Raw genomic sequence first — 20958 nt, forward strand, 5'->3', positions numbered from 1 at the left:
GGGTGGCGCGGTTCCGTTCACATCGCATTGTCGCCCATATGATACGTTTCATCACAGTAAATATGGCTTATAAAAACGTTTCGAACTACCGTTTCGCATCCTAGCATCTACCTATCGCATCGTAATCTAGCAGCATATGGCGAGTAGGACTGGGCAAAATCGAGTACCTGCATGAGTGATTCGATTCTGAATCACGTAATATGCTTCGAGTCGAGTCGAGTAATCGAGTATCAGTCATTATGACGTCATAACAGAATGTAATATGTCAAAGTTCAAATATGTACCTTTTATGCTACTACAAAGAATATAATGCCTGTTATCCATCACATTAAACATAGTTTGGTATTTTTTCGACCATACCGATTTCATAGGACTTGGTGACAATGCTGTGGAATGATCATGACTTCAGAAATGTGCTATTTACAGTAATGTTCCTAGCTTTGTGCTATATGTTTCGTATGCTACAATATGAAAAATCAGGTTTCAAGGCTTCAGCAGTGAAAATCAGTATCGAAACTATAATTCTCGTTGATAAATTAACTTTCAGTGGCGAGGAGCGTATAATTTCAATACTCGAAAAATTTGTCTTTTACTACTCGACTCGAATCATTAAAAATAATACTCGATTCAGATTCGAGTACTCGAATCATTGTGCCCAGCCCTAATGGCGAGTCCTAATCCGGAAAACTTACCTCTGACTTTTTTTAGATTAAGAGCTGTTCCGGAAATAGAATTACGGTATATTGTATTTTTGAGATCCGCCATAGTTTTACTTTCGTATACTAATCGCGCAAAGTGTTACCACCGTTACCGATGCAATGTCATGCCATGCCATGTCATTGTCATTTTCTGGAACGGGGTGTTCGAGTAAACAAAAGATCAGAATCGCTTTTCCATAGCAAAACTATGATTTGCATCCCATGATGCGGTCGATTTCATATGATGTCGAATATAGAAATCACATGAGAGGTATTATTATGAATCAGGCTTTATAACACCTTCCGTATAGCTCTATTTGAAGCTTTTGATAGTTCCTGCAAACTTATTATGACTGATTTAACAACTACTTACTTATAGCTAGCCAATTATACTTCTACTTAAAGTAGTTTTAAATCTCTTTTAATAGTACTAATTTTACCTGTATTCGAGTAGGTTTTCTCGCCGTTACTATTTCGAAGGTTTATTGCTTATAAAGGCCTAGTGCAGTATACAGTACTGTGCTAGCTCGGTCACAGGCCCTCCTAACACACATGTAAATGACTATAGTCCAATGCATGCCTTATTCGCTTTCGTTCTGCAAGAGCATGGAAAAAGCTTAACCCATAATTCGCGTCGGAGCCTTCGGGGCTTCATCACCCTTTCGGGCAATTCATCGTCTATAACGCGGCCTTCGAGCAATGCGGTAAGTCGACTTGCTCCACATGATCCATTCATGGAAACCTCTCTCGCATACAATAGCTGCGATTTTCCGGAGGTCTGGGACTGTCATGTCCACAGATTTGATCAGTTCTTCCGCGCTTCTCACGTCCCAGGATCCTCTCCAGTCCAGCACTATACCGGCGACACGTATCTCCTCCATCTTTGTTCGTGATTTTACCCATTGCACGATGTGTGGAGTATGGTATTTCTCCACTTTGCCTTTCCGCTCTTTATCCAGGTCGGCGCTGTCAGACACAATGGTGACATCCATTATCGTTGCCACTTTTGCATTCCGGTCCACAACTATTAGATCAGGTCTCCTCCGTGTCTCTGATGTCTTGATTGTGGTCTCGACTAGGGCTGGGCAAAATCGAGTATCTGAGTGATTCGATTCTGAATCACGCAATATGCTTCGAGTCGAGTCGAGTAATCGAGTATCACTCATTCTGACGTCATAACAAAAGGTTCAACGTCAAAGTTCAAATATGTACCATTGGACCGTTTCTGCCACCGCAAAGAATATAATGCCTGTTATCCATCACATAAAAGATACATTGGTATTTTTCGTCCATACCGAGTTCATTCCACTTGGTGACAAAGTTGTGGGATAATCATGACTTCGGAAATGTGCTAGGTCCAGTAACCTTCGTAGCTTTGTACTATATGTTTCGTATGCTACGATACCGCCAAGCAAGGTTTCAAGGCTTCAACAGTGAAAATTAGTATCAAAACTATAATTCTCGTTGATAATTAACTTGTGGCAAGCAGCGTATAACTTCAGGACTCGTCTTTTCAGGAATCGTCTTTTACTACTCGACTCGAATCATTAAAATTAATACTCGATTCAGATTCGAGTACTCGAATCATTGTGCCCAGCCCTAGTCTCGACCCAGACCTCGCAGCCTTTGCGTTCAGCTGTGCTTTACTTGAACAGCTTTCTTGACTACTTTGACCATATCTTGGTTTGAGGTGTAGACAGTTCCCCATTGCATACCATACCACGTCCTGAATATAAGGAACAGGGCCGGTGTGACGTTGCCGCTACCATAAACTGTTCCTCGCAATCGCAACAGCCACACCACAATCTTTCAGGATAACGAACATAATTTATATTTTCATTGATGCTGATAAACGCTTGTGCGACATTGATGGCAAATGTGAGTAACTGCAATGCTGTTAGAAAACTATATTCTCAAAATAGGCATCGCACTCATTAACGAACCCATTACATTTCAACTACTCGCCAAGCAGTCTGTCTGTAAGGGACAATCCAGGGGTGGGGAAGATGTTGTAGGCCCACCGATGAATCAAAAATTGAAAAATGCTTTCTCTGGCCCCCAAATGTCCAGCGGAGAAGCGCACATCTTTTGCTGGCAAAACACTTTGATTCAAGTACTACATATTGCGTATATATATACGTGTTAATACGACTTCTAAAAATATTTATGAACGTTATGAACGTTCATAAATTTGGTGCTCAAGTCAAAAGTATCTTCGGTACCTACCTGGCTGGTTCAAAGGCACACCACCTAAGGACCGGTAAGACATACGCTCTGAAACTTGAATATATCAAATTATCTTGCTGTGTACTAAAATCTAAGGCCACAGCAAACAAAAGAAATATTTTTGATCGCCACTTAAAAAATTGAATTAATAATAATAACTCAAATGTTGACATGAAATGACGTTTGAGGATGCATACATATTGTCAGTAAATCGACCTTGAACATTAACAAGACAAGGCTGCGTTCCAATATAACTGATGTTCATGTGCAGTCTTTACTGGGGTTTTCTACATCCGAGATGCAGCCAGAGTTCAGAGAACTTGTTGAAAACTTTGATCGACCACAGATGTCAAATTGACTTCAACAGCCTTTGAAGAACATTAGGTTATTAAATTCATTAAATACTTGACGATTCTTTCAGTCCATTTGTGGCAAGTGTGTGTCTAGCTCGCTTGCCACAAAACAATGGAAATTGTCATCTATCCATTCGTCGTTTAAAAGTCTCGAATTGCGTCGATGTTGAGTTACCAGCTGCAATTCCCCCACTGAATTTCTGACTGTCCCTGCTATTATCATTGCAAAACGCTCACGGTAATTGGTAATCCGCTTTCTGTGGTGTGATGATTGCTTTCCCTGGGCGTTTACATTAAAGTTTACATTAAATTAGGGTTACCATACTTTTGTGAAGCAAATTCCGTACACTCCTTAGCGCTAACTAGCGGATTTAAAAATGAGGTATAACACATTGTCTGTCAATATGACGTCACACTAGCAAAGCATTGCCCAATGCCCACCGACTGCATACAGCATTGGTACGCGAAGGTCTTCCAGGTGATACTCGATTAGATTCTGTTTTTCTTTTCGACCGTGGGTAGTTATTAGTTCAGGGTGGGGTCACGATTTTCAGTTTGGAGAATTCGCCGTCGTCGTGGTAACGTCGTCGTCGTGAGTAGGGGAAATCCCACCAATGACGGCCTACGGAGAAGAGATTTAGTCGTAAAGCATTGGGATTCTTACGTAACCAAATTCTGTTTTAATATATTTGACCACTAGAATTCCAAATGGATCCACGCCTTCAAATGGGCAGTTTATTTTTTTGTTTCGCTGCCTTCGCCAACACAACACGGTAGAAGCATTTTGACCGCATTTGACGTGCTTATCTTATGTAGGTAATACGCGAGCACTGCATAAAACCTCGAAATGGTACGTGGGTGAAAAAGGTTGAGAACCACTGGTATACAGGAATGGAGTGGAACATAGATCATGAATTGGGCCATTTGTAACGTGAGCTCTGGTGATTGCTACTTGGTAGGATCTACAATAGATTTCTCCACGGGCCGAATGTAATCGTCTGGCGGGCAGTGTCTGGCCTGTCGGGATTGTGTTTGACAGCCCTGCTATACTGTTAGGTCTGATTATGTGTTTTAATCAGGTCCGGAACAACATTTTTCTGCCCCCTTCCGCCCAAAAAAGAACTGATCTTGGGCCCACCATAGGGTAGTCGATGTAGCTTATTGAGCACTTACTATATGCATTTGGCTGTTAAAATTTATGAAATAATTCTGTCAATAATATTGATTCTTCTATATATTAGGCTACTATAAAATGCACCTGCAGGTTGCACATCCGATGATTTTCGGCCTTTTATGCTTTCGACCTCATTTCCAACTTGAAAATGTTTGACCCAGCTCAAAACTTGATAAGCATCTAATCGACCCAGGGATATCTAGATATCCTTGAATCGACCAACTATAGGAATACACCGTTAGCTTTTAACTGCGATTACAATCAGACTTATTTAAGTAAATGATAGTTATTCATTTTTATTTTTATTGTATTTTAGGCCAGGGTGGTGACTGGTGCCCATACTAATATCAATATACGTTGCATTAACTCGCCCGTGGCGCGAAAAAGATTTTGAATAGCATAAATCTGCTTGAAAATAATATTGTTTATGTGGATTTACGAAAAAACTTTTGAACCTACTTCAAGCCCTCAAAATTCCGGACATTAAGGCATATTTTTAGAAATTCCTCCCGGACGCAGATTTTTCAGTGAAATTCCGGACATGTCCGGGAAATTCCGGACGTATGGCAACCCTACATTAAATACCATATATTCCTTGCATAGGTGGATTGATACGCGACTAATGTATCGCTTCTGTAATATGGCCCGACAAGTAGGCTACTTCATTTTTCCAATTCAGGCCCGCCTGCAGGAGAAGTTGCCCGCCACTGATATGGTAGGACGACATGAATTCCACATCCGTTTGAGTAGCAACATGTGTAATATATTGCTGAATTTCTTGCCACAAAAGTCTTCGCGCAATCTCCTGTCGATAATTTGTACTAATCCAAGATCACTGTGTTGGCTACTACAGCCAATAAGCGAGACGGTTGGCCGACATGTGAGCATGCGACACAATGGAAAACGACAGTTCAGCATGCGCCAGCACGCCCTAACCTTGGGATACCCTAACCCCTACCCACCACCACTATCATTCTGGCGTAATCCCGGTCTGGGAAATGCCATTTTGCGTTATCGCGAAGTAACACCAATGATGAAATTCTTTTCGAACAGTTTACAATGGCACATATCCGAATCAGAAACAACTGGTGAATCCTGTCAATATTTTGTAATATATTTCAAACAAATATGCAATTATGAATTTGATATTGCCACTTGATCCTTGCTTTAACCCAGGCGGCCCAGGCTCGATTCCCGGTCTGGGAAATGCCACTTTACGTTATCGCGATTCAACGCCCATGACTAAAATTATTTTCGAAGAATGTATGGTGGCACATATCCGAATCAGAAAAAAACTGTGAATCCTGTTCAGTATTCTGTAGTGTATTTCAAACAGAGGTGGTCAAAGTAGTCAAGAAAGCTACTCAAGTAGAAGTAGAAGTAGCGACGAAAAAATCTACTCAAGTAGCCTACGAGTAGAAGTACTTCTCCCATCAGAAACCTAAAACTACTTGAAGTAGAAGTAGAATCGACTGACTTTAAAAGTACTCAAGTAAGTAAGTAGTCGTGAAAACGATCGTAATTCGTTCACATGGATTGTAAAAAGGTGCAATTGGAGCTATGCGAAAGGTGGCGAGCTTGATTCATATTGATGCATACCAACAGGTATCCAATATCGATAGCATAAGCATTCATCCACATTATGATAGTATTGATATGGAAATGCGATACTAATCCTCTGTTTTCTCGAACAGCATGTTTTAGAAAATAGCATGGTACGGCGCCATCCCCCATATTATAAGGCCCGTAGTTTAGTCGAAGAGCAATACGAAGAAGTTGTATAGGATACGGTGTAAAGACTTTAAGCGATGAGTTAACGTTAATAAAAATATGGTGGACCGTAAAAATGCCATATTGTGTAGCTTTATTTCCGGAAATTAAAGGCATTACTACATTTGCTTGTATACTTCAATATGTATGTTATCCAGATAAAAGAACTGATATTAATTATAACTCAAAGTATATGATACTGGGAATTAAAAGTGAAATATAAATGCTTCTTCTAAAAGTGGAACATGTATTTCATGCCTTTAGTCCAGAAAGTTTCAAAGGTGGTATGCTAAAACAGCTCTAAAACTAAAACAAAAAGTCAGAGTCCACTTTTCCAGATTCGGACACGCCATGGACATGCTAGATTACGATATGACAAGAAAATGCTAGATTGCGAAACGTCAGTTTCAAACGTTATGATGAGTCATATATACCGTGATGAATTATTTCATATGGGCGAAGGGCGACAATCAGGGCTTTGGAGCCGGAGCCGGATCCCCGGAGCCGTACATTTTTACCGGAGCTGGAGCCGGAGCTCTACATAAAATTCAGCTGGAGCCGGAGCTAGAGCCAGTTATTTGAGGGATAGCTCCGGCTCCGACGTATTTCATAAGATGCTATTATATATGTAACAACCATATCTGCTGTGTTCACATAATTCAATACAATATCAGGCCTTCGCGAAATTAGGAATCTTTTCCTCTTTGGCTCTACCTTTTCCGACTAACCATGTTCCTGGGGATTTTAACAGCAGAGCAGTCATATGTTCAATTTTCATACATGAGTGCCGAACCTCGGTATGCGAAATATGCCTGTGAATATTGCGGGTATTCGACATACCCGCAATTTCATCATCAGCACAACGTTGTTGGCCAATTGTATATGGTTCGAAAATAATGATCACTATGTATTACGCGAAATGGGAGAGAGGATAAAACGTGATTTCGTTGCACATGTCGATATGACGAGCACGAGCCGAGAAATTCTATCTTATCGTGGCTATGAATCGGATGAGCAGATACTCGTTCTTTCGTGATAGTTCTTTAATCGGGCCGCGAAATTGGACAGTGTTATTGAGTATGCAATTATGCATGCTCATTGGCATTCATTACTGCGCATCATCGTCATTCACTCCAGTAAGGATTTTCGAGCGTAAATAGGGGATGGCAGAAGAGTAGCCCAAAACCCCATGATATTTTATGTTGGAGATAAATTACTGATGATTTGATACGCGATTTCCAATTTGTAATCATCTGTTCCGTTAATTCATTCTTGATGTCTGCTTGATACTCTAGTATTCCCGGATTATCGCGCACTTTGACTTGTAAATGTGCAATGTGCATACGGCATAGTTTAATTCGTTATGGGCATGGCGCAATGTGCATGGCACAGTGTTAAATTCGATTATTCGATTTGTTTCGACCGGAAAATATTATATTCAGATAAACTTGATCGACACCGGATGGACTGGTAACGAGTGCACCAATATCGATCGTCAAACCATTGGCAAGTTGGTTCAAATCGAATTTCTATTGATCACGTCGTGATATCCCCCCATATTGCTATTACTACAGTTACACATGAATATTAATCGCACATTTAAAAATTGAATTGAGCTGTATGGCTTAATGTTAACGAGTACAGTGCCAGTGTTAAATCGCCGCATCAGAATTTTAATGCTGTACACAGCAATGGCACGGAGTAAAGTGAGTTCTAGTGCAACTATGATGTTATCGACAATTGACAAGTATTCATTATGTCGTCACAAGCCGGTACGGCGACACCTATGTCTTCGTTGCTGCATCCGATGTTACTGACGGCTGACAGACTCTATATTACTATAGATAACCAACCTACGGGTAAATTAGTAATCTATATAGACCAGGAGTGGTCCACCTTTTCGGCTAAAGGGCCACATGAAATTGACGAACGAGTGCGCTGCCCACTAGCCGCGCCAGACGCGCAAAATTTTCAAAGTTAATATTATTATTACTTGGGTATATTGCGGGTCGACTGTATACCGCCCGCTCGACACAGTTTGCAAGGACAGGACCATTCGGCATCTGGACATATTGATATCGAAGATTTCCGCGAATATACGACCATCATTTTGTGCCTACATTTCATCGCCGACGATCTTTCTGCGAGCGCAAACGCGAAAATACTTTCTCTCGTAATTACGAATATAGTTAGACTCAATCGGCTAAATCAGGCGTTTTTTCATTTTCAGGTAGGGGTAGGCTACAAAGAAAGAAATCGTGTGACAATTGAACACGCGAAGCGTGAAGAACAATTTTACTACTATTTTAGTTTATTGTAATGTACGACGATTTACTAAAAATGTGACTGGACCCTGGATCTGCCAATGGGTCGAAACTGATATTTTAGTCATCAACATCCCAAGTGTTGCTGGCGGACTAATCATATTTTTGGTTGGCCTTGCAGGTTCACAATCTGAGCAATTCAATTTCGATAATATTACAGAATTTCGATAATATAATGGGAAATTAGCTCGCGGGCTACTCAAAACCTTCCCGCGGGCCACATCATCATCATTGGCTTATTAGCAATTTTATCAGTTCAATACACCACAAAAATGCGATACAATGAAAAGACAGGAAGATGTCGAAGCGACAAGGAGTAGTCTATGGAATCTGACACCCACCTTGGCCTAGGCGATGTAAAGAGGAGGCATGCACACTGAATGAAAGTAAAGAAGATAGTATAAAAAAAGAATGCGACAAGAAATAGGGCGGCATGTCATGGGAAGCCCGCAGGCCGCGGGTTGCCCACCCCTGATATATACAAACACATTCGATAGTTTTCAGAGCCGGAGCCGGAGCAGTGGTAATAATGCGGCTCCGGAGCTGGAGCCGGAGCTAATGTATGACAGAAGAAAGCTCCGGAGCCGGAGCTGGAGCAATGTAAATTTACGGCTGCTCCAAAGCCCTGGCGACAATGTAGTGCGAACGGAGCCACGCCAATCCGCTAACTAAATTATTTTCACCGATACTTTCGTGAAATCATACTGTTCACACCGTATCCAGTGCGCGCGAAGCACGACGAAAATTTTTGGCTTTACTCAACTTTTATAAAAATTTGATGTTGATACTCCGTGAAAACAGCCCTGAAATTTCTCAGGTTATCTTCCTTATTGGAAGATTGAACTACTTCTACTTGACAAACTGAAAATAGCGAAAAGTAATTAAGTAGATAACAAAATATTACGAAGTAGAAGTAGAAGTAGCAAAAATCAGATCTACTTGAGTAAGTACCAGAAGTAGAGGAAAACTACTTGAGTACTTCGAAAAAGTAGAAGTACTTCGTTACTGCCCACCTCTGCTTACGACTCAACGGTCTAGGCCAGACCGGACGATGTATCGGTGTCTGACTATTGCTACATTGATACTGAGCAGAGTGTAAAACGGGTTTCTATACTTGATACCGATATTATCCCATTAACAAAGTTATACAGCAGTAGCCAATCACCAAATCGCACGGATTTGGTTTATAGCAGGGGTCTCCAACACGCGGCCCGCGGGCCGCATGCGGCCCGCGAGGTCCTATTTTGCGGCCCGCGACCTGATTTGAAAAAAATTCAGAAAAACGCTTAGTAAATCATGTTGAAACGCTAAAATTGATTTCAGTTGAAACATAATGTTGTTGTTTTTCAAAGTGAGCCATTCTATGTGCCCACTATCACTATTACTCACTAGTTGATACGGCTTCGGCATGGTAATATCATTCCGTGGATGAAGAATTTGCTGGTACGAATGGGCATATTGCCTTGACGTGCAATGGCCCACCACTGCCAAGACCGAGACGCCTGCAAAACGACTTCGGGCGCTCCAAAAGACCATGCTTTACGAGGAGATAGTTGTCTAGCAAGTAGGCCTACCGTGTATAGCTAACCCCAATATTGATTCTTCAATCCATGGGTGGCCAATCTGCAGCAGTAGAAGGAAAATTATGCGGCTGTCGACACTTGTAATAACAACCCTAAGTTTTCGCAGATACCCCCTGCATCAGCTGTATCTGGGAATCTGATCACATTGGCCGAGAAAGGATAAATATTTTATAGTAATATGTGAAACCATACTAATATTTATTGACGGAATTCACTCATGAACATGAAAAATTTTTCGCGCTTCGCGCGACTACAGATTGGTTCTCTGTGGCTCTTTACAACATAACTACTAACGATTTGGTGCGCACAGTAAGCCGATATGTGCATATAGATTAGTTCGGAGTGTACCGGCAATGGACATGATAACGTGGGTATTTGGCCCCAGCTAGTTTATCACGACTAACCACCGGTATGCGGCCGCAGGCTACATGAGTACGCGAAATGCGGCCGTGAATTACAAAAATGTTGGCCACCCCTGTTTTAGCGGCTAAAGAGTGTTGTCATTGTCAGGTATCGTGTACAGCTCATAGTCCAAAATATAATGACATTGATGATCATGATACTTTTTGTTGTATTTGTGCTTGTTCAAGAAAATATTAGTTCTTTTGTGGTGACTATAACCGTCGCCTATGTTAGAAAGCACAGCGTTGTAATAACGTAGAGTTATCAGACGTGGTTGTTGAACTGCGTTGCCTACTTTTATATCGATATTGATGTCATGCGGCCCGCGGCCTCCAGGAATTTGGAAAAGTGGCCCGCGACCTATTTTGAGTTGGCGACCCCTGGTTTATAGGATACAATAAATATATGAAATCAAGATTGACCCCTCACGCCTGCTACATTTTTTACTTAAGACAATAATATCAATTTTATTGACTGGTGGAATAAGCACCATTCGCTGACTACCTATACATGCAGCATAGGCCTATTTCGCTCGTGATGTGGTTTGACTGCGGGTCAAGCTCAGATGCAGCAGAGAGTCAATAAATATTCACAAACGAAAAGCTGGATATTTCGAGCAAACTTTTATAACAAAGCAAGTGAAATTTTTGCGATTGGCAAGGTGCATGCTCGTTTAGTGTTGATTTTGTATGTTGCCATTGCCATTCATAGAATGGCCCCAAGTTGAAATGCAAAGAATTTCAACCAAAGATGGTATAACGACGTGAAAATTGTAATATATGAAAAATGTTTCACAGTCCAGAACCCACCAAGTTTCCTTTGTGAACGTGAACCTCTAAATTTCTTAGGTTCACACACAGAACGCGAACGTGAACCTCACGTTCACACAATCTCTACTATGAACCACCCGTGGTAGATATTCTGGCGACCGCTTAATCAGTCCTCCATTGATGGGCAGGATTAATCATTACACCGGCCAACAAAAAATATTTTTTTTTAGTGCCAAAGATATTTTATTGGTTTCTGGGTATATTTGGGCTGCTGATTCCCAAAATGACATCCGTTTTTCCGAATTGACTCTACTTTTTGAGTAATCGATATTTTTTATGTGTTGATTATTCATTCATTTTATTTTATCGTCGTAAGTAGAATACTTGGAATTACGCAGATTTAGAATATTCTCGGCGAAATGTGCCTCACTCTGAGGGAGTACCCGACTGAAAGACAAAATCTGCCCTGGAACTGGAACGCCATCCCCCTGATGGTACGGCGCCATCCCCCATATTATAAGGCCAGTAGTTTAGTCGAAGAGCAATACGGAGAAGTTGTATAGGATACGGTGTAAAGATTTTGAGCGATTAGTTAACGTTAATAAAGATATGGTGGACCGTAAAAATGCCATATTATGTAGCTTTATTTCCGGAAATTAAAGGCATTACTACATTTTCTTGTACACTTCAACATGTATGTTATCCAGATAAAAGAACTGATGTTAATTATAACTCAAAGTATATGATACTGGGAATTAAAAGTGAAATATAAATACTTCCTCTAAAAGTGGAACATGTATTTCATGCCTTTATTCCAGAAAGTTTCAAAGGTGATATGCTAAAACAGCTCTAAAACTAAAAAAAAGTCAGAGTCCAATTTTCCAGATTAGGACACGCCATGGACATGCTAGATTACGATATGACAAGAAAATGCTAGATTGCGAAACGTCAGTTTCAAACGTTATGATGAGTCATATATACCGTGATGAATTATTTCATATGGGCGAAGGGCGACAATGGGGTGCGAACGGAGCCACGCCAATCCGCTACCTAAATTATTTTCACCGATACTTTCGTGAAATCATACTGGTCACTCCGTATCCACTGCGCGCTAAGCGCGACGAAAATTCTTGGCTTCACCCGACTTTTATAAAAATTTGATGTTGATAGTCCGTGAAAAAAGTCCTGAAATTTCTCAGGTTATCTTCCTTATTGGAAGATTGAACTACTTCTACTTGACAAACTGAAAATAGCGAAATTTGAGTAAGTAGATCACATAATATTACGAAGTAGAAGTAGAAGTAGCAAAAATCAGATCTACTTTAGTAAGTAACAGAAGTAGAGGAAAACTACTTGAGTAATTCGAAAAAGTAGTACTTCGTTACTGACCACCTCTGATTTCAAACCAATACAATTATAAATTTGATACGTGATCCACGTGTTTATCGTAATCCCAGGCGGAAAGGGTTCGATTCCCGCTCTGGGAAAAGCCATTTTGCGTTATCGCGAAACAACGCCAATGACTGAAATTATTTTCGAATATTGTACAATGACACATAAACGAATCAGAAACAAGTTGCGAATCCTGTCAATATGTTTTAGTGTATTTCAAACAAATATGCAATAATGAATTCGATATTGCCACGTGATCCTGTCTTCCATCCAGGTGGCCCAGGTTCGATTTCCGGTCTTGGAAAAGCCATTTCGCGTTATCACGAAACAAAGCAAATGACTAAAATTCTTTTCGAACAATGTACAGTTGCATATATCCGAATCAGAAACAAACTGTAAATCATGTCCATATTTTGTAATATATTCAAACAAATATGCAATAATGAATTCGATATTACCACGTGATCCTGGCTCCCACCCAGGTGGCCCAGGTTCGATTCCCGGTCTGGGAAAAGCCCTTTTGCGTTATCGAGAAACAACGCCAATGACTGAAATTCTTTCCAAATATTGTACAATGGCACATATCCGAATCAGAAACAAGCTGCGAATCCTGTCAATATTTTTTAATGTATTTCAAACCTATATAATTACGAATTCCATATTGCCATCTGTTTATCGGAATCCCAGATGGTCTAGGGGTCAGGATTCCTGGCTTTCACCCAGGCGGCCCGGGTTCGATTCCCGGTCTGGGAAATGCCATTTTGCTTTATAACGAAGCAACGTCAATGGCTAAAATTCTTTTCGAACAATGTACAATGGCACGTATACATATCCTAATCAGAAACAAACTGTAAATCATGTCCATATTTTGTAATATATTCCAACAAATATGCAATAATGAATTCGATATTACTACGTGATCCTGGCTCTCTCTCAGGTGGCCCAGGTTCGATTCCCGGTCTTGGAAATGCAATTTTGCGTTATCGCCAAACAACACAAATGACTAAAATTATTTTCGAACAATGTATGATGACACGTATTCGAATCAGCAATATACTGCGAATCCTGTTAATATTCTGTAGTGTATTTCAAACCAATACAATTATCAATTCGGTATTGCCACGTGTCTATCGTTATCCCAGATGGTCTAGGGGTGCCTGGCTTTCACCCAGGTGGCCCAGGTTCGATTTCCGGTCTTGGAAATGCCATTTTGCGTTATCGCCAAACAACGCCAATGACTAAAATTATTTTCGAATAATGCGGCCCGGGTTCGATTCCCGGTCTGGGAAAAGCCATTTTGTATTATTGAGAAACAACGCCAATGACTGAAATTCTTTTCGAACAATGTATGATGACACGTATTCGAATCAGAAATATATTGCGAATCCTGTCAATATTCTGTAGTGTATTTGAAGCCAATACAATTATCAATTCCATATTGCCACGTGTTTATCGTTATCCCAGATGGTCTAGGGGTTCCTGGCTTTCACCCAGGCGGCCGGGCCTCGATTCCCGGTCTGGAAAAAGTCATTTTGCGTTATCGCAAAACAACGCCAATGACTGAAATTCTTTTCGAATATTATACAATGACACGTATCCGAATGAGAAACAAGCTGCGAATCCTGTCAATATATTTTACCGTATTTCAAACTTATATAATTACGAATTCCATATTGCCACGTGTTTGTCGTAATCCTAGATAGTCTAGGGGTCAGGATTCCTGGCTTCATCCAGACGCCCCGGGCTCGATTCCCGGTCTGGGAAATGCCATTTTGCGTTATCGCGAAACAACGCCAATGACTAAAATTCTTTTCGAACAGTATACGATGGCACATATCCAAATCTGAAACATACTGTGAATCCTCTCAATATTTGGTATGTAGGCCTATTTCAAACAAATATGCAATAATGAATTCGACATTGCCACGTGATCCTGGCTTTCATCCAGGTGGCCCAGGTTCAATTCCCGGTCTTGGAAATGCCGTAATGCGTTATCGCAAATCAACGCCAATGACTGAAATTCTTTTCGAATATTGTACAATGACACATATACGAATCAGAAACAAGTTGCGAATCCCGTCAATATTTTTTTGTGTATTTCAAACAAATATGCAATAATGAATTCGACATTGCCACGTGATCCTGGCTTTCATCCAGGTGGCCCAGGTTCAATTCCCGGTCTGGGAAATGCCATTTTGCGTTATCGCTAAACAACGCCAATGACAAAAATTCTTTTAGAACAATGTACGATGGCACATATCCAAATCAGAAACATACTGTGAATCCTGTCAATATTTTGTAATGTATTTCAAACAAATATGCAATAATGAATTCAATATTGCCACGTGATCCTGGCTTTCATCCAGGTGGCCCAGGTTCAATTCCTGGTCTTGGAAATGTCATTTTGCTTTATAACGAAGAAACGCCAATGACTAAAATTCTTTTCCAACAATGTACAATGGCGCATATACATATCCGAATCAGAAACAAACTGTAAATCATGTCCATATTTTGTAATATATTCAAACAAATATGCAATAATGAATTCGATATTACCACGTGATCCTGGCTCTCACCCAGATGGCCCAGGTTCGATTCCCGGTCTTGGAAATGCCATTTTTCGTTATCGCCAAACAACATCAATGACTAAAATTCTCTTCGAACAATGTTTGATGACATGTATTCGAATCAGCAATATACTGCGAATCCTGTTAATATTCTGTAGTGTATTTTAAACCAATACAATTATCAATTCGGCATTGCCACGTGTTTATCGTTATCCGAGATGGTCTAGGGCAGGGGTGGGCAAACTTTTGAGCTCGCGGGCCGCATTCAACATCTGAATCCATTCGCGGGCCGCACTATATAAAATTGGGATCATAAACCAAAACGCAATATTGCTGGTATTTGATTATAGTGAGGATATGGAGATAATATATATGCTTATTTGAAACAAACCAAACATTGCTATGATGATATCATACACGCGCCAGAAACAATGGCGAGATTTCATAGGCTGGTCGACCTCAATAACCAATTTATCAAACTATAGAGATGAAAGTCTGCTGTCCCGATTCTTAGAACAGGATTGAAATTTAAATCTGTGAGCAATGATCTGTTCATAGATTTACTAATTCCGCTTTGGGTTCAGTTCCAGGGCACACAATGCTAACAGCATCATAACCATGTTAGCTTCAAACACGCTTCTACTATTTGTGTAGATTTCGCGCCCCCTTATCGTCATATCCCAAAACGCAACCAGGATGCTGTAGCAAACCTAACCGATAGTTTGGTGGCATGGGAGGTTACTACTACTGATGAGAGATTTTGAAATATGAAATTCATACTAAATACAGAGCAATAATTATGAATTGGAAGTAAATCGCGCGAAGCGCGAAAAAATTTTCATTTGAGCTCAGCTTCGCGTTCCCCTTCACATGCTTTCATGACCTCAAGGGGCACGCGTCCCCCAGGTTGAGACCCACTGCCTTACAATTATCATGGTGAAATATATTTAGAAAAAGTTTAATCAAGTCCCTGCAACAATTCGATTTTTAGTGCGCATTTTATAAATATTTTTATTAACTTTCTTTAGACCCTCGCGGGCCGCAAAGAACGGTGTTGCGGGCCGCATGCGGCCCGCGGGCCGTAGTTTGCCCACCCCTGGTCTAGGGTTTCTTGGCTTTCTCCCAGGCGGCCCGGGTTCAATTCCCGGTCTGGGAAATGCCATTTTGCGTTATGGCTAAACAACGCCAATGACTAAAATTCTTTTCGAACAATGTATGATGACACGTATTCGAATCAGCAATAGGCTATACTGCGAATCCTGACAATATTCTGTAGTGTATTTCAAACCAATAGAATTATCAATTCGATATTGCCACGTGTCTATCGTTATCCCAGATGGTCTAGGGTTTCCTGGCTTTCTCCCAGGCGGCCCGGGTTCGATTCCCGGTCTGGTAAAGGCCATTTTGCGTTATCGCGAAAACACGCCAATGACTGAATTTCTTTCCGAATGTTGTACAATGACACGTATCCGAATCAGAAAGAAGCTGCGAATCCTGTCAATATTTATAGTGTATTTTTAACCTATATAATTACAAATTCCACCTTGTCACGTGTTTATTGTAATCCCAGATGGTCTAGGGGTCAGGATTCCTGGCTCTCACCCAGGCGGCCCGGTTTCGATCCCCGGTCTGGGAAAAGCAATATTGCGTTATCGCTAAAGGACGCCAATCACTAAAATTATTTTCGAATATTGTACAATGACCAGGCCACTTTAAATTGTACTTTTGGGTCTCAAATGTACAATTTAGTATAAAATAAAATTTCTGTCGAGTATAAAATAGGGATTTTTTTTGTTTTTTTGTTTACCGTTTTTCGGTGTTTGTCAGTTCACCGGAGTTCCTAAGAAACGCATTGGCGGGTTTATCGCTTCCGTTTGGGCCCTGCTGGCTCCCACAGGTGCTGCCTGGCGGTTGGGTGGGGAGACCGGCAGCGGCGGGGGTGCAGATGCCGCACCGCACTGGGGTTCTTCCTGCGCAGCGCTGTGTGTGTGGCTTTGCTCGCACGGCGGGATTGATTTCCGCTTCATTCCATTCCACGCTCAGCTCATCTTCCTCTTCCTTTTTCATTTTTTTCTGTCTTGTGATGTATCGCAGCTCGAATTAAATTGCCATAGTAGGCTTCCAAATTTCATCTTTCTCGCTCGCTATAATCTAAACTCTAATGAGTGAGTGAATTATTCACAACCATGGATGGTGATATTCACAACTTTCACGTGATTGCTGTTCCTGTGTTTGGAGCGAAAACTGCCAAACAAATTTGTCCACTGTTGACCTCTGTTCTTGAGATTTTGTGTTCGGATTGGAGGACCAAGTTGTTAGGGTTTACTAGCGACGGTGAACCGACAATGACAGGCCACGTCGGTGGTGTTGGAACCCTGCTTCAAAAGGAAGCTTCACAAGAGATTTTCCACTTCTGGTGCGGACTACACCAACTCGACTTGGTTGTGCAAAAGGCCTACTCGAAGCTTGCCAATGAAACTTTCATTACTCAAATGAACAGCTTGATCGGATTTCTGCGCCGACAGCAGAAGCTCCAGACTGAAATGCAAACAGCATGCCCACGCTTTGTCGACACTCGGTGGGCTTCAATGAAGAGAGTGACTGGATGGTTTGTTGCGAACAAGATACGCGTGCTTCAGTATCTCGATGAAAAAAATCCTCCTGCACGCCCATCGCCAGAGTGGTGAATTTACGTTGTCGCTCTTGACGTTGTCGCCGGAGAGGTCCTGAAAGTGGTCAAGTCCCTGCAAGGCAAGAAAACTCTGGTCACCGAGCAGCACGCCAAGCTGATGAACTTTTTGTGCAGGCCAAACTTGATGAAATCTCGGCTGCTACAAGGAAAACTGTTCAAAGGGGAGTCGGCCTTCTGGTTTGCACCCTACTTCATGGCGTCTGTGATCTCCTGGCAAACAACGCGGACATCAAAAACAACAAGATACCACCGACGCTCCCGAAGGAACTGGTCAAGTTGCGTCGTTCATGTGTCTCTGACTTGCTTCGCGAACAGTCAGGACGGCTTCGAGCAGCTGGGTGGGCCGAAGAAAAACTCGAGGATGTCGAGACGGAGCACGCTCAACTGCGGGACTATTACAGAGACCATGACAAATTCCGCATTACGTTGGAGGAGGAGGGCCCGGACAGCAGCTTCAAGGACGCTTGGGGTGTCCTCGAGGGTATGAACATCCACCTGCCCACCCTAAAGGACTTCTGCGGAACGCTTTCGACCGTGTTTCAACAACGGCACCAGTGGAGGCGGATTTTTCCGCCATCGAAATTGTAAAGAATGACTACCGGGAGAGCCTGACCGATTTCTCGCTCGAAGGCTGCCTTCATGCAAAACAGTTTCAAGAGCTGCAGAAACTTGTGTGATTTTTGGTTAGATCAATAAACTTGAAACATCCGCAGGTGGAGTAATGCAAAACACGAGCTTGTTTTCACATAAAAGTCTCAGTATGGTACCCTCCTACCCCAGGAAAGCCATTTTTCATAAAAGTATAATTTAGTATAATTTAAAATTCTGGTTGAGTATAAAATAAGCTATTTTTGCTAAATTGTACTTCAGTACAATTTATAGACCCCTGACAATGACACATATACGAATCAGAAACTAGCTGCGAATCCTGTAAATATTTTTTAGTTTATTTCAAACCAATGTAATTACGAATTCCATATTGTCACGTGTTTATTGTAATCCCAGCTGGTCTAGGGGTCAGGTTTCCTGGCTTTCACCCAAGCGGCCCGGGTTCGATTCCCGGTTTGGGAAATGCCACTTTGCGTTATCGCGAAACATCGCCAATGACTAAAATTCTTTTCGAACAGTGTACGATGGCACATATCCAAATCAGAAACATACTGTGAATCCTGTCGATATTTTGTAATGTATTTCAAACAAATATGCAATAATGAATTCAATATTGCCACGTGATCCTGGCTTTCATCCAGGTGGCCCAGGTTCAATTCCCCGTCTTGGAAATTCCATATTGCTTTATAACGAAGCAACGCCAATGACTAAAATTCTTTTCGAACAATGTACAATGGCGCATATACATATCCGAATCAGAAACAAACTGTAAATCATGTCCGTATTTTGTAATATATTCAAACAAATATGCAATAATGAATTCGATATTACCACGTGATCCTGGCTCTCACCCAGATGGCCCAGGTTCGATTCCCGGTCTTGGAAATGCCATTTTGCGTTATCGCCATCAACATCAATGACTAAAATTCTTTTCGAACAATGTTTGATGACACGTATTCGAATCAGCAATATACTGCGAATCCTGTTAATATTCTGTAGTGTATTTTAAACCGATAAAATTATCAATTCGGCATTGCCACGTGTTTATCGTTATCCGAGATGGTCTAGGGTTTCCTGGCTATCTCCCAGGCGGCCCGGGTTCGATTCCCGGTCTGGGAAATGCCATTTTGCGTTATGGCTAAACAACGCCAATGACTAAAATTCTTTTCGAACAGTGTATGATGACACGTATTCGAATCAGCAATAGGCTATACTGCGAATCCTGTCAATATTCTGTAGTGTATTTCAAACCAATAGAATTATCAATTCGATATTGCCACGTGTCTATCGTTATCCCAGATGGTCTAGGGCAGTGTTTTTCAACCTGTGTGACGGTTCGCACTTGTGCGAATGAAAAAAATTGCAGTGCGAATGACGAAGGTGGTGCGAATAGTGCGAAAGAAAATCCGGATCAAGTGCGAATGACGAAGGTAGTGCGAATGGTGCGAATGAAAATCCGGATCAAGTGCGAATGAGAATCGTGATTAATTGTTAGCTTTTTTGACGTGGAATAAATAAAATATACCTAATAGGAAATATAAGATCAGTGTAACTTTTGTAATTGCGACGCAGTAAAAACTTGATACGACGCACCACTCATCGTAGCTCTCACAAGCAGTAGTGAATTAATATTCGCGCACTCTAATTATTACGTACCCGAAAGCCTGGTTTGAAGTTGGTGTAGTGGCAATACAGAGATCTCTACAATCTCTATAGTGGCAGACATACAGTATATCAGCCCGTCTGAGCGTGTGACAGGCTGGAAAAATGACTGCAAATTGACTTTCTGCTTTCTTTCGCTAAACAATCATCATATTTTCGTAATAACTGTTCGTAGCATACAACTGTAATATTAAAAATAAATTCCTTCTCATGGGGGGGGGGCTCGGGTCGCGAGATGTCACAAAAACGCAGATTTTGGTGGCAGTCTAAAAGCTGCTTTACCGTTATTAAAGGGGCAATGCACTCTAAAAATGATGGGGTCTCAAATTGAAGGGCAAAACGAAAGAAAAATTTTGGCCCCAGCCGTTTCTTCAGAATGCCATCGTAATGGAGCTGTAATGTTTTGAAATTTCCACAGATGCATCAAGCTCCAGCAGTCACGCGAAGAACGAACTGTATATAGTTGTCAGCCGATGTTATGAAGGAAATATGTCGTACACGCCAAGGTGGTTTAGATACCGCGCTCAACGGAAGATGTCCAGTCAGGAGATTTATGTCAAGATCGGGCCTAGTGTATTCTATTTCCTTCATAACAGCGGCTGACAACTATGTAAAGTTCGATATCTGCGTGAATGCTGGAGCGTGATGCATCTGTTGAAATTTCATTACATTACAGCTCCATTACGGTGGCGTTCTGAAGAAACGGCTGCGGCCAAAATTTTACTTTCGTATTGCC

At 41.4% G+C, this 20958-nt stretch overlaps 1 protein-coding gene and 2 non-coding genes across 3 annotated transcripts in view; all 3 read left to right on the forward strand.

Moving 5' to 3' along the window:
• LOC145459361 (calreticulin-like) overlaps nt 1-20958 on the forward strand; it is a 283057-nt gene that overhangs the window by 155613 nt on the left and 106486 nt on the right. The window lies entirely within an intron of this gene.
• Trnae-uuc (transfer RNA glutamic acid (anticodon UUC)) lies at nt 13374-13445 on the forward strand. The gene has a single exon. It is a non-coding gene; the product is annotated as a tRNA-Glu (tRNA).
• Trnae-cuc (transfer RNA glutamic acid (anticodon CUC)) lies at nt 16824-16895 on the forward strand. The gene has a single exon. It is a non-coding gene; the product is annotated as a tRNA-Glu (tRNA).

Source organism: Botryllus schlosseri, chromosome 16 (genome assembly GCF_051294905.1).
Source record: "Botryllus schlosseri isolate E-star chromosome 16, Bs_hap1, whole genome shotgun sequence".
NCBI lineage: Eukaryota > Metazoa > Chordata > Ascidiacea > Stolidobranchia > Styelidae > Botryllus > Botryllus schlosseri.